Source organism: Amblyomma maculatum, chromosome 1 (assembly GCF_055883805.1).
Source record: "Amblyomma maculatum isolate TAMU_Amacu chromosome 1, ASM5588380v1, whole genome shotgun sequence".
Classification (NCBI taxonomy): Eukaryota; Metazoa; Arthropoda; class Arachnida; order Ixodida; family Ixodidae; genus Amblyomma; species Amblyomma maculatum.
The window spans coordinates 135,779,666-135,792,077 of record NC_139344.1 but is presented as its reverse complement, the minus strand read 5'-3'; the positions used below and the strand labels follow the sequence as shown (position 1 = coordinate 135,792,077).

At 44.2% G+C, this 12,412-nt stretch overlaps 1 protein-coding gene across 8 annotated transcripts in view; it reads right to left on the bottom strand.

The window, feature by feature from the left end:
* LOC146204005 (TOX high mobility group box family member 3-like) overlaps positions 1–12,412 on the bottom strand; it is a 615,155-nt gene that overhangs the window by 466,042 nt on the left and 136,701 nt on the right. For all 8 annotated transcript variants that reach the window (XR_014703941.1, XM_084589039.1, XM_084589037.1 and 5 more), the window contains one exon: positions 7,875–7,973. The gene's annotated coding sequence lies outside the window, so the exon portion shown is untranslated. The remainder of the gene's footprint in view (positions 1–7,874; positions 7,974–12,412) is intronic.

Below are 12,412 nucleotides of genomic sequence, written 5' to 3'. Positions count from 1 at the left end.
GTTGAGTCATGGCGCGGACAGGACTTTTTTTTTTATTATTTATTCTTGAGTTCATGAAGACGTGCTGTGGTGACAAGCTCTGTCCACAGCTCCTGGCAACAGGCCCTGTGCACGCCACACGTGAGGCAGGAAATGCTTTGGCATTAAAAATATCTGCAAACATTAAATAAAATCACACGGTGTTTACACCGCCCATACGATGACTACATGCACAAAACGGTATAGGTATAATGTTAAATAGGTGGAAGTGTACTCATCGCAATTCCTCCCTCCACACACACGCTTCACCCTTTTACTTTCTTGAATAAAAGTTTGGCCATTTGAACAAGAATAAGGGCATATAATGGCCTCCAACTGGATTAAAAACAAAAAACAGAAAACAAAAAATAACAGGAAAAATGAAAGAAACCTCCCTTCTCCCAGTAGGCACAAGAACGCGCAAAGGCAATGAAAGCGAACGCTTCATCTTAAAAAATATAAAGTATGCCAAGACGCCTGAAACAAATTTCCTCTTTCTTTTTTTTTTTTTTTTTCACGGCCAGTGCGGTCCATGCATAAAAGAAGCGCATTATAGAAGAATTCGCAGAGAGAGAAAGAGGGAAAGCAAGTGATGAAAATCATAAAACTTTCTTTCTCTTCTTTTTTTGGAAAAGTCCACAGCCACGAAGGGAATAATTTGCAGCTTGCGAACGGAGGCGCAGCCAGCGCAGACGCGCGGCACGTTAAATCTACATCGGCATTTTCGTGGCATAATAAAGCGCCCAGAAGTTGGGTGTCCTCCAGTTTTTTGAATCTGCAATATCTATGAGCAGTACCATGTTCTTTCAAGCAAGATTACATGCGAGTGTATCTGCGCGAAATGACAGGCGGCAGCCTCGCTACAAATGCGGGAATAATTTCGAGCCAGCGCGCGAAGAACACGGAGACGGCGGGCGCGCTTGTAATATGCACCAGCGGCAGAATATTAATATCTTTATTCTAGGAGGAGGAGATTTCCTTAGCCCTGAACAGAGTACAAGAACGCAGCGTGTTCATCTTCGCTGGTGCCTGCTAGCCAGCGACAGTCACCACGTCTCAAAAACACCCGCTTAAATGACGCGCGAAACTGTGGGTCCTGTGGTCAGAGACGAGACTTGTGGAAAATTCCACACACCAGAAGCTTATATACCAGAGCACCGAAACGCTGAAGCATCAACTCCACAAGCTCCATGTTACGCACGCACCAATGTTTCTTATCCAGCGGTAACAATAACCACACTCACTTGCAAAGCTTTAGCGAATTGTAAGCAAGAAGTGCGGGGTCGACATTCCTTTGGTCGACTGTTCAATGAAGCGTCTCAGAGCAGTGTAGAAATTACTTCTTGAACTGCTCACACCCTGTGCACGTTATATACGCGAGCAACATTGATGTCGCCGCTGAGGCAATGAATGGTTCAATTCTCTTTGCGCGTACGCGCACGCACGCACACACGCACGCACGCGCACACACACACACACACACACACACACACACACACACACACACACACACACACACACACACACACACACACACACACACACACACACACACACACACACACACACACACACACACACACACACACACACACACACACACACACACACACACACACACACACACACACACACACACACACACACACACACACACACGCGCGCGCAAATCACTCAGAAGTCAATGAGCGTAACAGCCGCCTGAAGTGCAAAACGGGCGCATTTTAATTTCACGGCTGAACCCACCCAGCTCCCTCCAGGGATACAGTTCCGAGGGACCGAAAGTGCAAGCATGCGAGCACCACATAGTCGGACAGCGTCACGCGTTGATCTTCGATGCCAGAGGCAGCTGGTTCGAATCGCACTGGAGCCCTGTAACTGTTATCAACCCGTGCCACACGACCGAGCGGAGCTGCTGCGCTTCCGGCGAGGCACACTGCTATAAATGTCTTCAAAATATGCAGTCTCAAAGAAGGCTGAATGAAAAGCCAGTGCTGCGGATTTCGTGCCGTGAGATCACATCGCTGCATGCAAATAACAGATGTGTAGCTCGTTTCGAAAAAAAAAAAACAAAAACAAAAATTTCTTGCTTTTTTCGTCGATGGCAAAACGTAGGAGAGCTCTACTGCACGGACGGCATTTTTCTGCACGGAAGTGGGCAGGTGGCTTGCAAAGTGGAAGGCGGCAGAAAACCATTCCGTCGATGCAGCGCTCAGTGATCAAGCAGTCGGCCACTCGCAGCTGATATGTACACCGCCTATACACTTGCGAGGTGCCGGCAAGCGCATCTCTGTTTCTCGGAGTTACTTCGCGGCCGCAAGCAAGGCGCGCACGACCGTGTATTTACTCCAGAGCCCGAGGTGCGGGCTACGCACACACAGGGTTTCCGCCCACGCCGCCCGACATTTAGGCCTCACCGTCGAGTGAAATCAATAATTGAGTGCGTCATCGATTCCGCCCATGCTTATATGGGCAAGAGGTTGGTGAGCGCCTTATATTCAGTGATATTTCTTTACTATCTTTCTCACCTTTTTTTTTTTTTTTTTTTTTGCGCCTGAGCGTGACCTCGTTGAAAACTCCCAAGTACCGGGGGTGCCGCGGGCAAGAATCGCCGCTCTTTGATTGGATTACGGAGCGCGTGCACGTCGATCGGTTTAAAACTGACTGAGGAGCCCTGTTTACCGGAGACGAACGCGCTGCTCCGGGCGGCGACTGTCCGTGCCACTTGAGTGTGAGAAATCGCGGCCGCTACCAAGTACAGCCTCTCCCGAGCACTCCGAACAGCAGCAGCACTCGCCACCGACCGCTGGCGGCGTGGCTGCAGCTAAGTAGGATAACGCGGGCCTCAGGACGTATGGGTTAGCCAAGAACTACAGCTCGTCTGTTTGCGCCGCAAATACGCGCACGCGCTCGCTCAGTCCGCCTTTTCGCTGCGCGCTGACATTAATTGTGAGCGACAAATGTCGCTGACAGCACCGCGACGCCTAGTCTGACCAGCGTCCTAAACTCGTGCACAATCCGCGCCGTGCTAAGGCACGAACTAGAACGCGACTATGGGGGAAGTGAAGCCACAAACAAGGCAAACAAAAAAATTGCTCTCAAGTTTGGTGACAGCCACTCAATCGTTGGCGGTCAGCTTAGAAGTGTTATCGATAAAAGCGGACAGCTCTCAGGCTGAGGACTTTCCAGGAAACCTCCTTCCACTTCCGAATGCAATCGATAGTGGACAGTTTGAAATGTACAACATATTGGGATTCGTGTTCTACAGAGGAAAATGTGCCTTGTATCAAGTTTTGTGGATTTACGAATGAGTAAAAAAGTGATCCAGGAAAACGTTATTGCCTGTGACAAGGTCAATATGTGTAGATAATTCACTGACAGTAGATTAGAAGATAGAAGAAAACTGTTGCCTTCCTCCGTAAAGAAGAGTAACGGTCAGAAATTTGGATTCGAACCGACTGCATGAGGTTGCCTTTTTAGTTACCACAATGTGGTTTTCACAAGTTCGAACACGAATAAGTTCCCTATTTCGCATACTCTTTTAAACTTCTATTTCTTAGCATATTTAGGCAAATATATTTTGCGCTCAACCCCCATACACCCTCACACCAGACGCCCATCGCAACTATCTACCGCCGCCATTTTTGTTGTTCAGTGTGTCCGCAAATATAGGCTTCTTGTCATATTTGCCGCATCGTGCCATCTATTCACGCTAGCGGCTTTAATTTTGGGGGTTACGGCATCACTGTTTATTATTCTTCACGACCTCATGAGGACGTTTACGACTGTGCACGAGGTCGTGGACAGTAATAAATAAACGACCTCATGAGGTCGTGGACAACCCAGCGTGACAACAGAGGATGTGGCAGGTGAAAAGGGGTTCAACGCAGCTTAATCGGATTAACCGCGGCGTCATGAAATCGGTCGATGCCACTGGTAAAAGGGCCTCCTTTGATGGGCGCCTACCGGTTTCTGGAGCGAAGCTCCACTTGTCTCATGCAGAGCTGAAGGTCAAATCAGGTTTGGAAATGACTTCCAACGGGAGGCGCACCGAAGACACAGCTACACAGCTGCGCGCTTTTCACGTTCGCCGCTCCGCCGATCGTAGCATTACGTATAGCATCGCCCACTCCCTCTATCCAGATGTGGCACGTGACGCATCACGTGACTAGCCGCCACCACAGCTGTGCGCTGTGCAGTCACGTCCACGTCCACCGCTGCTCCAACAGCTCGCTCTTGCCCGTTGTTTCGAGTGGTTCACTCAGCGATTCCCTTTTGCTTGATAAAAGGGCAGCGCCGCTCGCCGCCTAGACAACCAGAGACGGACAGCGGGGGAGGGTGACTGCAGCCCAAATGGCCTCAAGGGGAACGCCCAGTAATTTTTTCTTGAGCTTTACCCGACCATAACGCCTAACGGGACACTGGCAGCATCTATGAAAACATCCTTAAAGATGTGCGACATCGAATTCACTTTCTGCAAAATGAAAGTTCCTTTTGTGGCACGCGTTTCTTTAGTTCAAAGGAGTTTAAGGCCCCCACCAACAACTGCGCCGCACCATGGCAGAAACATATCAAGCCGATCGAGTGGCGCAGTCTCGCATGCATAATTAGACGGATTGGGCTCAAAATTCTGACGCGCATATTTCATAACGCAGGCGTGTTACTAAAGGCGAAAAAAAAAAAAAAGATCAATCTTCAAATGCCACCGTCGCCAAGTTTTCAGTATAAACGTGCACGCTAAATGAAGTGAATAAATTTCAATTTTTTATGCAATTAATTACTGTGTTTGCGACGACAGTTTTGCTCGCAGTTCGTGTCCGGCTTACCGCACAACCTATTTAAGTAAGCGACGTTTGTGTACTGCTCGCCATTCGTTCCTTTTTATTAAGCAGCCTTATCATTTGCCTTCTGTGTGTAAGAAGTTAGTATGAGTCTTGAAATAAAACTGAGATTTAAATTGCAGCCAGGCGCTTGACTGCAACAGTTAAAACAGGAAACTACCAGAAATTAACTGAGCAGCAGTAGAATTACCGTCATGCGCCTGTTTTCGTATGTCCGCCAACAATCCATGCTATAGTACTAGCCACAAAGCTGCCATTGCACTGCGAAAACACCATGTTTAAAAAAACAATTAGTAGCAGGTTTCTCTGCAGCACATGACACATGACACTCAATTACAAAACATGGTTAGGTAGCAAAGTAGGCAAAATTGTTTTCATAATAAACCGGACCCAGTATTCTTAAAGACTACAACGGCGAAGCTGCGGTACAAAATGCTCTAAATAAAGAAGTGTTTCAATCACCGCCATATATATGGTTACAAAAGAAGGACACGAATAGTGAATAAAATGCGCACCAATATTAAGCAGCAAAATTTAATTTATACGATAGGCCTTATGCTGTCTGGAGCTGGGAGAAACATATACTGAAGTTTTCTTTCTCTTGATTCTCTACCGTAAACACCGGCGAACACAGCGCGCTTCGCGCCGTCCTTACAGCTGCAGAGGATATATATGCATTTCTAATATTCCATTGCTATTCAAACAACGCAATCTACATATTACTGCTCGAAGCCATCAGTCTTGAAGCAACCACTCGGCATTGTCGACGGCAGCGGTACGTCACTCTATAGGCCTGCGGCAAGCACTTGCAAAGATTATGACACTTGAGAATTCTACAGAAGTGGCTGAGAGAAATGCTTTTTTCAGATGTATCTGAATGCAAACGACAGCTGTCACAGCTCCTGCTTAAGCTTCTCACGCATACGCGAGGTTTATTTATTTACAGAAAAGTTAATTCGAAAACATCGGCATGACAGCATCGCAGCTGGCCGGCCCCAACGAGCTATATGCCAGAGCACGTCACCTCACATTTTCACACGCGCCACTCTCAGCGCTCTCAGACAACTGGCCATTTATTTCATTGAACAGAAAACAACAACCTTCTAGATAGCGAAACGAGGTATCTTGCACGCATGAGACCGACAGCAACAACGGCACATCACATACAAAAGCGTTTTCTCATTGTTCCTAAAAGAGAGGCACAGCTGTACAGAAAATTTCAGAAGCGATAATTACGATTCATTCCATGAAGTATGCATTTGCAATGTACAGCCTTTGTCGAAAGTGTAGATCCCGGGGGTCTACTTCTGAGCCGTACAGTAGAGCTGATTTAGCATCAGTGGAGGTCCTTCCCATAGGAGAGGGTAGGGCAAAAAATCTTCCTACACTCAAGAGATTTGGAACACTGTAAATACCTTACAAGCCGCACGAACTGGCTCAGAAGCAGGCCTCCTGGGCTCTACACTTTTGACGAAGACTGTACTTAACGGAGGGTGTGGAAGCAAAGTTGTCATTAAGAAGTGTCGTTGTTTACCTATGCTCCTTCAGCCGCCTTCTTTTTATTGAAATTAGAGAGTCATTGGATTCATGCGAGCGTTTCCTTATATCCGAGTCTTTCGTTATATCTAAGTCTTTCGCCTCTCCCGTACAAAAGGAAAGAGGAGATTTTCCTCTCACTATTTTGCCTCGAGTCAACAGCGGCAGGTGGCCGTTCCGTGTATTAATAATGGCGGGTGATAGGCGATTCGTGCAACCTGCTGGGTGGCAGAAGCTTCGGAACCCCGACACACGTATATTCGCGCTGCTGTGCCTCTTACTGCTCACAAAATAGAAAAGAACTATAGCTCTTCGTGCTTGGATGAAAGTAAATCAGCAGTTGTGGCGGTCGCCTCACACGAATGTAGGAGCTCACCGCTCTCGTAATAAACCTTCCGGTCAATAAGAATTTATAAACAATAAAAGAATGCATGCGAAAGCAATACACCAAGATCGTCTTTTCGAGCTCCGCGTCGTATACAATCGTGTCCTGAGGCAAGTGTAACCAGTGGCAGAATGCTTGCAGCCGCCTTAACCAAGCAGTATAAGCTCTTCAGCTCTGAGAGTGACCATTTTAATTGATGTAATTGAACGTGCCAAAGAAGATGTCCCAGCCAAGGCATGCCGTAGCGGAGGCCTACAACTCAAGAGAGACGAATGACAGTTCGCTGCCGAAAGTCTAATCGTTCAGTACGCGTGAACAACAACAACAAAAAAGTCGTTATTCACGAGCTTACTGTGCGTAAAGACAAGCAATGATGCACTAACCAGGAGGGAGCCGTAGTTTATGCACTTATATTTCGTTTTTCATAAGAAATATTTTAGCTACTTGATTCAGAGGGGGGGGGGGGGGGGGGTAGTATCTCAACAGGCACACCGGCTGTTGTTGTTGTTAACCAAATAACCCACACAAGAGAATCGGCCAAGAATTGAGCAGCAAAGAAAGTTGTTGAAGTATGCTTACCTCGCTTCCTGCGCTATCATGTCCCAACTCGCGGACGTGATTAGAGTGGCCTACTAGACGCGTGTTTGTACCTACTGGGACCTCTGTTTAGTTCCCTATGTTAGACCTCTTTCTTAATCCCTTGCTCGGATCGCAGAAGCAGGCTACGGAACTAAGCATATCGGACCAACCTCTCTCCAGTCTTTACAAAAGCCTATCTCCCTCTCTCTCTCTCTCTCAAAAATAATAAAAAAGTTCGTAAAAGGTTCCAACAACAAAACGTTACGACAATTCGTGGGCCTTCATACGTAGCGACCATGTTCACCTGTGGAGATAACTCTCATGGGCCTTTTCTATAGGTTGATAAAATATAATATTTTCAAATACTTTAAGCAAACTCGCAGGAAACGCCTAAATTGTTTTGGCGGGGGGGGGGGGGGGGGGGGGTTATTTAGAACGCTTTCCTAAATGTAGATTTTGAGTGCGAGCAACTTTAGTAGTCAGCCCTCTGCGGCGTTCACGTCGAGAGTACCGACCTTTTAACGCAGAAGAGTCTCGTTCAGCGACTCAGCAGCGTTGACGTGCTGCTGAGAAAATCCGGATTGGCAGAGAGTGCCGCGAGGTCGCACGTGGAGCTGCGGAAGAGAAAGTGAGAGAAATCGTGATTATATATGCGGTCGAAACATAGCTCAAACGTCACACTGCATGTAATAATGCGAAGCAAATTAACTGCACTGAAAATCAAATTGGCGTAATTGAATGGAAACACAAGGTATTGTCAATCTTTTTGATGGCTAGTCTTGCTTCTTCCTTGGACATGTTATCTGCCATAATTAAATCTTGTAAATGGCAATATAAAAAGGAATACGATGTAAGATTTACAGTTATATTGAATTCAGCTATTCAGCAGACAGGGCTTGGAACAACAATATTCTGTACAAAAATGCCAGCAGCAATTCTTTGGGCATATCTTTCTTTCTTTTTGCCGCCAAGACTCGCAAAGCGGGGATTCCATTTCGATGCACTGTCACTGAGCGAAATACATGGCAGCACGCGGTGTCAAAATTTTTGCGGAGGTAACTTGGAATGCTGACAACTGAAGACTATTTCCTTTTGTCAGATTCGTCTGTTCTTCGGTACAGACGTTCAAGGCTTGTACAGAGTCGATCACACTTGTCTAGAGCGCTCGAGCGGTGCTGTGCAGAGTAATTGAACTTACGTTACACAGTAGGCACTGACCTTTAGTGATACTGCTCGCGCTCTAAAGCTGCAGCGAAGCCATGCATGCCGCACAGACACAAACATACTGCTGATAATAAAGCAGCTGTGTTAAGATTTGACTTAATTTCCTTCGCAGCGTAGTGCTCTAGCGCTCTAGACAAGTATGATCGACTCTATACTTCCGCGCGAACATATCTTGTCACGTGTCGCATATGTATAAGAGGTGACAATGAAAAGCAAAACTTCATTCGCAATCTTGGTATCTTTGTGTCATCTTTTCTGGAACTTTTGTCCATATACTTGCAATCAATTTCTTCTTTTTTAGTTTCAGAGCAAATTGTATTTGCAAATATCGAGTGTGGCACCAAATGCAAGTTAATTTTTTTTTAGTTGTGTTGAAAAGGAAATTAATAATAATGTTGGTGCCGTTTAAAAAAAAAAAAAAGTCTCCGGATACGTGGGCGATTGCCTTCTTTTCCTAGCAACTCATGACCTCTCCAATGATGCGTGAAAGAGATTTCAAAGGTTTTCAGCTACTGCGCAAAAGGCCTGAACTTCGCATTCGAAACCCCTCTGGTGATATGCTCCCTTTTCTTGATCTAAGGTTCAATTTGAGGCATGACAATGTATATTGGGCGTTTGAACCAAAATCAAATAAGACTCTGCTCAATTTTAAATCCGGGCATTCCAAGTGCGGCATAGCCGTTTCATGCATATGTTCGGCGATCTTCAAGTCCTGCGAGCGTGCCATCAAGAATACATTCAACGAGCAGGTAAATAAATTGTGGTCAGCAGGCTTCTCTCACAACTTGATCATGTTCGCATGTAATAAGCAGTCTTGCCAAGTCAAAAATAGAAAACCTGCCATAGGTAGTCCCAAAAGCCCATTAAAAACCGATAAAAATAAATAATTGTGTTAAAAATACGTTTAACGCATTCTTTGTTAATGTCTGCAAATCATATAATTACTGTTAAAAAGCACTTTTTTCTTTTCAACTAGAAACTTCGAACTACGAATACTTTCATTTTCTTGAATATCCTGCCTTCCTTATGTGGTTTTTAACTGAAGTTTCTCAAGAACATATTCCTTTCCTGACTGCAAACTCTGCAGCACTTTCAGTCGCAAAAAGACGTCGTTTGCTTCATTTTGCTTTGCCGAGCGTTCTGCAGGCGAGTTTCTGCTCGCACCGCCTGTTCTGGGTGGGATTACTGTGCTGTTGTGAACGTACGCCTTCATATTGCGCCGATCTTCTTTATTCCATTTGCGAGGAATAAGGCGCCATTCTCTCTGCCTTCGCAATCTGGCTCAATTAATTAAAATGGGATTCATCACCTCGGATCAAATGAGGTTCCTTGTCTACATTCGTTATTGTTTACCTGACTGAACATGCGTCCAACCTCTTCATTCTATACCAGAGCAGCATCAGCACGGAGAGAGTAAACAGGGCAAGCTCGAAGATATATGACTTTCTCGGAAGCATGGTTGTACTTGTTCACTTCGTCTCAGAATGTAGCTCTCCCACAGGCGTCTTTAACTGCAATTGAACGGCAGCGATTTGAACTCGTGGCCCTCATGGTTTCAATAGGGAGCACCGGCGACTGTTAGCTAGACAAAGAGCGTTTATTAGCATTTGGAACTTCCATTATCCAGTCTAGAAACTTGAGGTCCAGCAGCTACTCTTTCCTGCATTTCTGCGTATATTTGACGGCCCACAGTCTGCCGGACCGCATGCCTGGCCGCAGCAAACTCGATGGTTGCATTAAAAAATGCCGCAGAAATCAATTCAACGCGTATTAGGCGTTTTGAAATATCTACTAACTTGACATCTCAGTGATGCCACGCGTTCACAGCGATTTTCTCTTACAGAAGTGAATATAGGCGTGTTCAGATAAGAATGGTAATCGAGGTCTCGCGACCATTTTTTGTTTTGTTTTCAATGAAAGTTTTATATGTGGTGGGCAAATGTCTCGACTTAAAGGAATCGAGCCTGGTTTTGCAAGATATGCAGTAGTTTTATCGGACAAAAACTCTTACGTATATCACAAAGAGGTGGAAAACGCCGTCTTTCCATTTCAAAAAGTTGCAAGTTTGGAAACCTGCTGCTTCCGTACTAAGATATAGTTATCTATTATTTTTTTACTCAGTAATTCTATGAAACTTTTACTTTTATAGAAACGATTAGAAACCTGTTTTATTTTGCGGTTGATTTAGTAAACAATCGCAAACTTTGCTTCAGGAGCGAAGAGCTGCAAAAATGTTCATTTTCAATCTTACATACTGGCATGATGTCTTAATTTGTTTGCATTAAAACCTTTTCTATTTATTATGTGGGTTACGCTCTTAATTTCGCACAAACTTTGGGGCTCTAGATTTCCAGATATGTTCTCCACAAGGCATCAAAATAGACCGAGACTTGAAAACAGGAAGAAAGAGGCAACTTTGATTCGTTTAATGAAACGCTATCTTCTATTTTTATTAATATCCCCCTCAAGAATCCTCAGTACCTCAGAAATATTACGGACTAAAGAAGTGTTCGCATTACATTCTTTAAAATTATAAAAATAAATATGAAACGGAAGGCTTGTCCTCAAAGTTGCTAATATTAAGCCCTACATTTTGGCACGACTCAATGAAGTGTTGCCACTGCAACTTCATGTCTATGTTATCCAGCCCTAGTTCTTTATTTCTGGACACATTTGAATCTCTAGAGTTGTTCGTTCTTTCTTCATGTTAGTTTAAAATCGGCCAAAATTCAAGAATATAAAAGAATTGACAACTTTGATTCGAATTTAAAAAGATACTGCGACTTCGGTCGATTTTTTATTGAAATCAACTAAAAATAAAAACATACCTAAGTACATTATAAATATCAGCACTAAAAAGTACTGCATTATGTAAAATAAATTTATAAAAATAAATATAAAACTGAACGCAACATTTTATTTTATAGCAGTGCTTATGGCATCCCCTTAAGAAGCAGGCGTCAAACTATGGACTTCGTATTTGCGGAATTTGGTAACACTTTATCTCATGCAATATCCAAAGCCATCTCAATGCTTATAAAGTCGTTTTCTGCTTGTTGACCTTGTTGACAGGGCTGTTGATAGCTTAAAATGGAATGAATTCGCTTTTTCTTGTCATTTCATGGGAGAACGCAATTGACATTTGAGCTTTTTCTGTACTCTGTAATCTCTCTTTTTTTTTGTGGGGTGCTTTGGCTATTCAATTCAATGCTTAATAATATTATTTGATTTCTCGATTATGACCAAAATTAAAATACTAAATTTTCGAAATCGAAAAATTCGCCCTATATTGTAAAACTAAGGTTGATTCCTTTGCTAACCATTTGCCCACCACATATATAAATTTAATTGAAAAAAAAAAAAGGTCATGGGAGCTCGATTACCATACTAACCTGAACACATCCACATAACTTTTGCAGAACATACACTGATTTAGAAAAAATTGTAGGCCCACCCTAAACTACTAAAAAAGAATCCAACAAGACCTCAAAACTGCTAAAGATCGCACCTGTCGCAACACATTATTTTTGCCCGCTAAATATAGTAAAAATCTGCTGGCGTGGTAACAGTTTTCCTAATAATATCCTAAAGGAAGTAAATGTCCCCAGCAAACGACGAATTCCTGAAACACCCAGCAAGAAGAAATATATTGCTGTTACATCATATGTTCATGGGATGAAACATCGCCTATTGCAAGCTGGATGTAGGCATGAAGTAGAAGTTAAATTTTCTGCGCCCACCATGCCAGGCGGCATATAGAATGAAAGAGCACTGAACGTAACGCAAACGATGACAAGTCTCCTTGAAGAAACGTTGGCTCGGCTTGAAG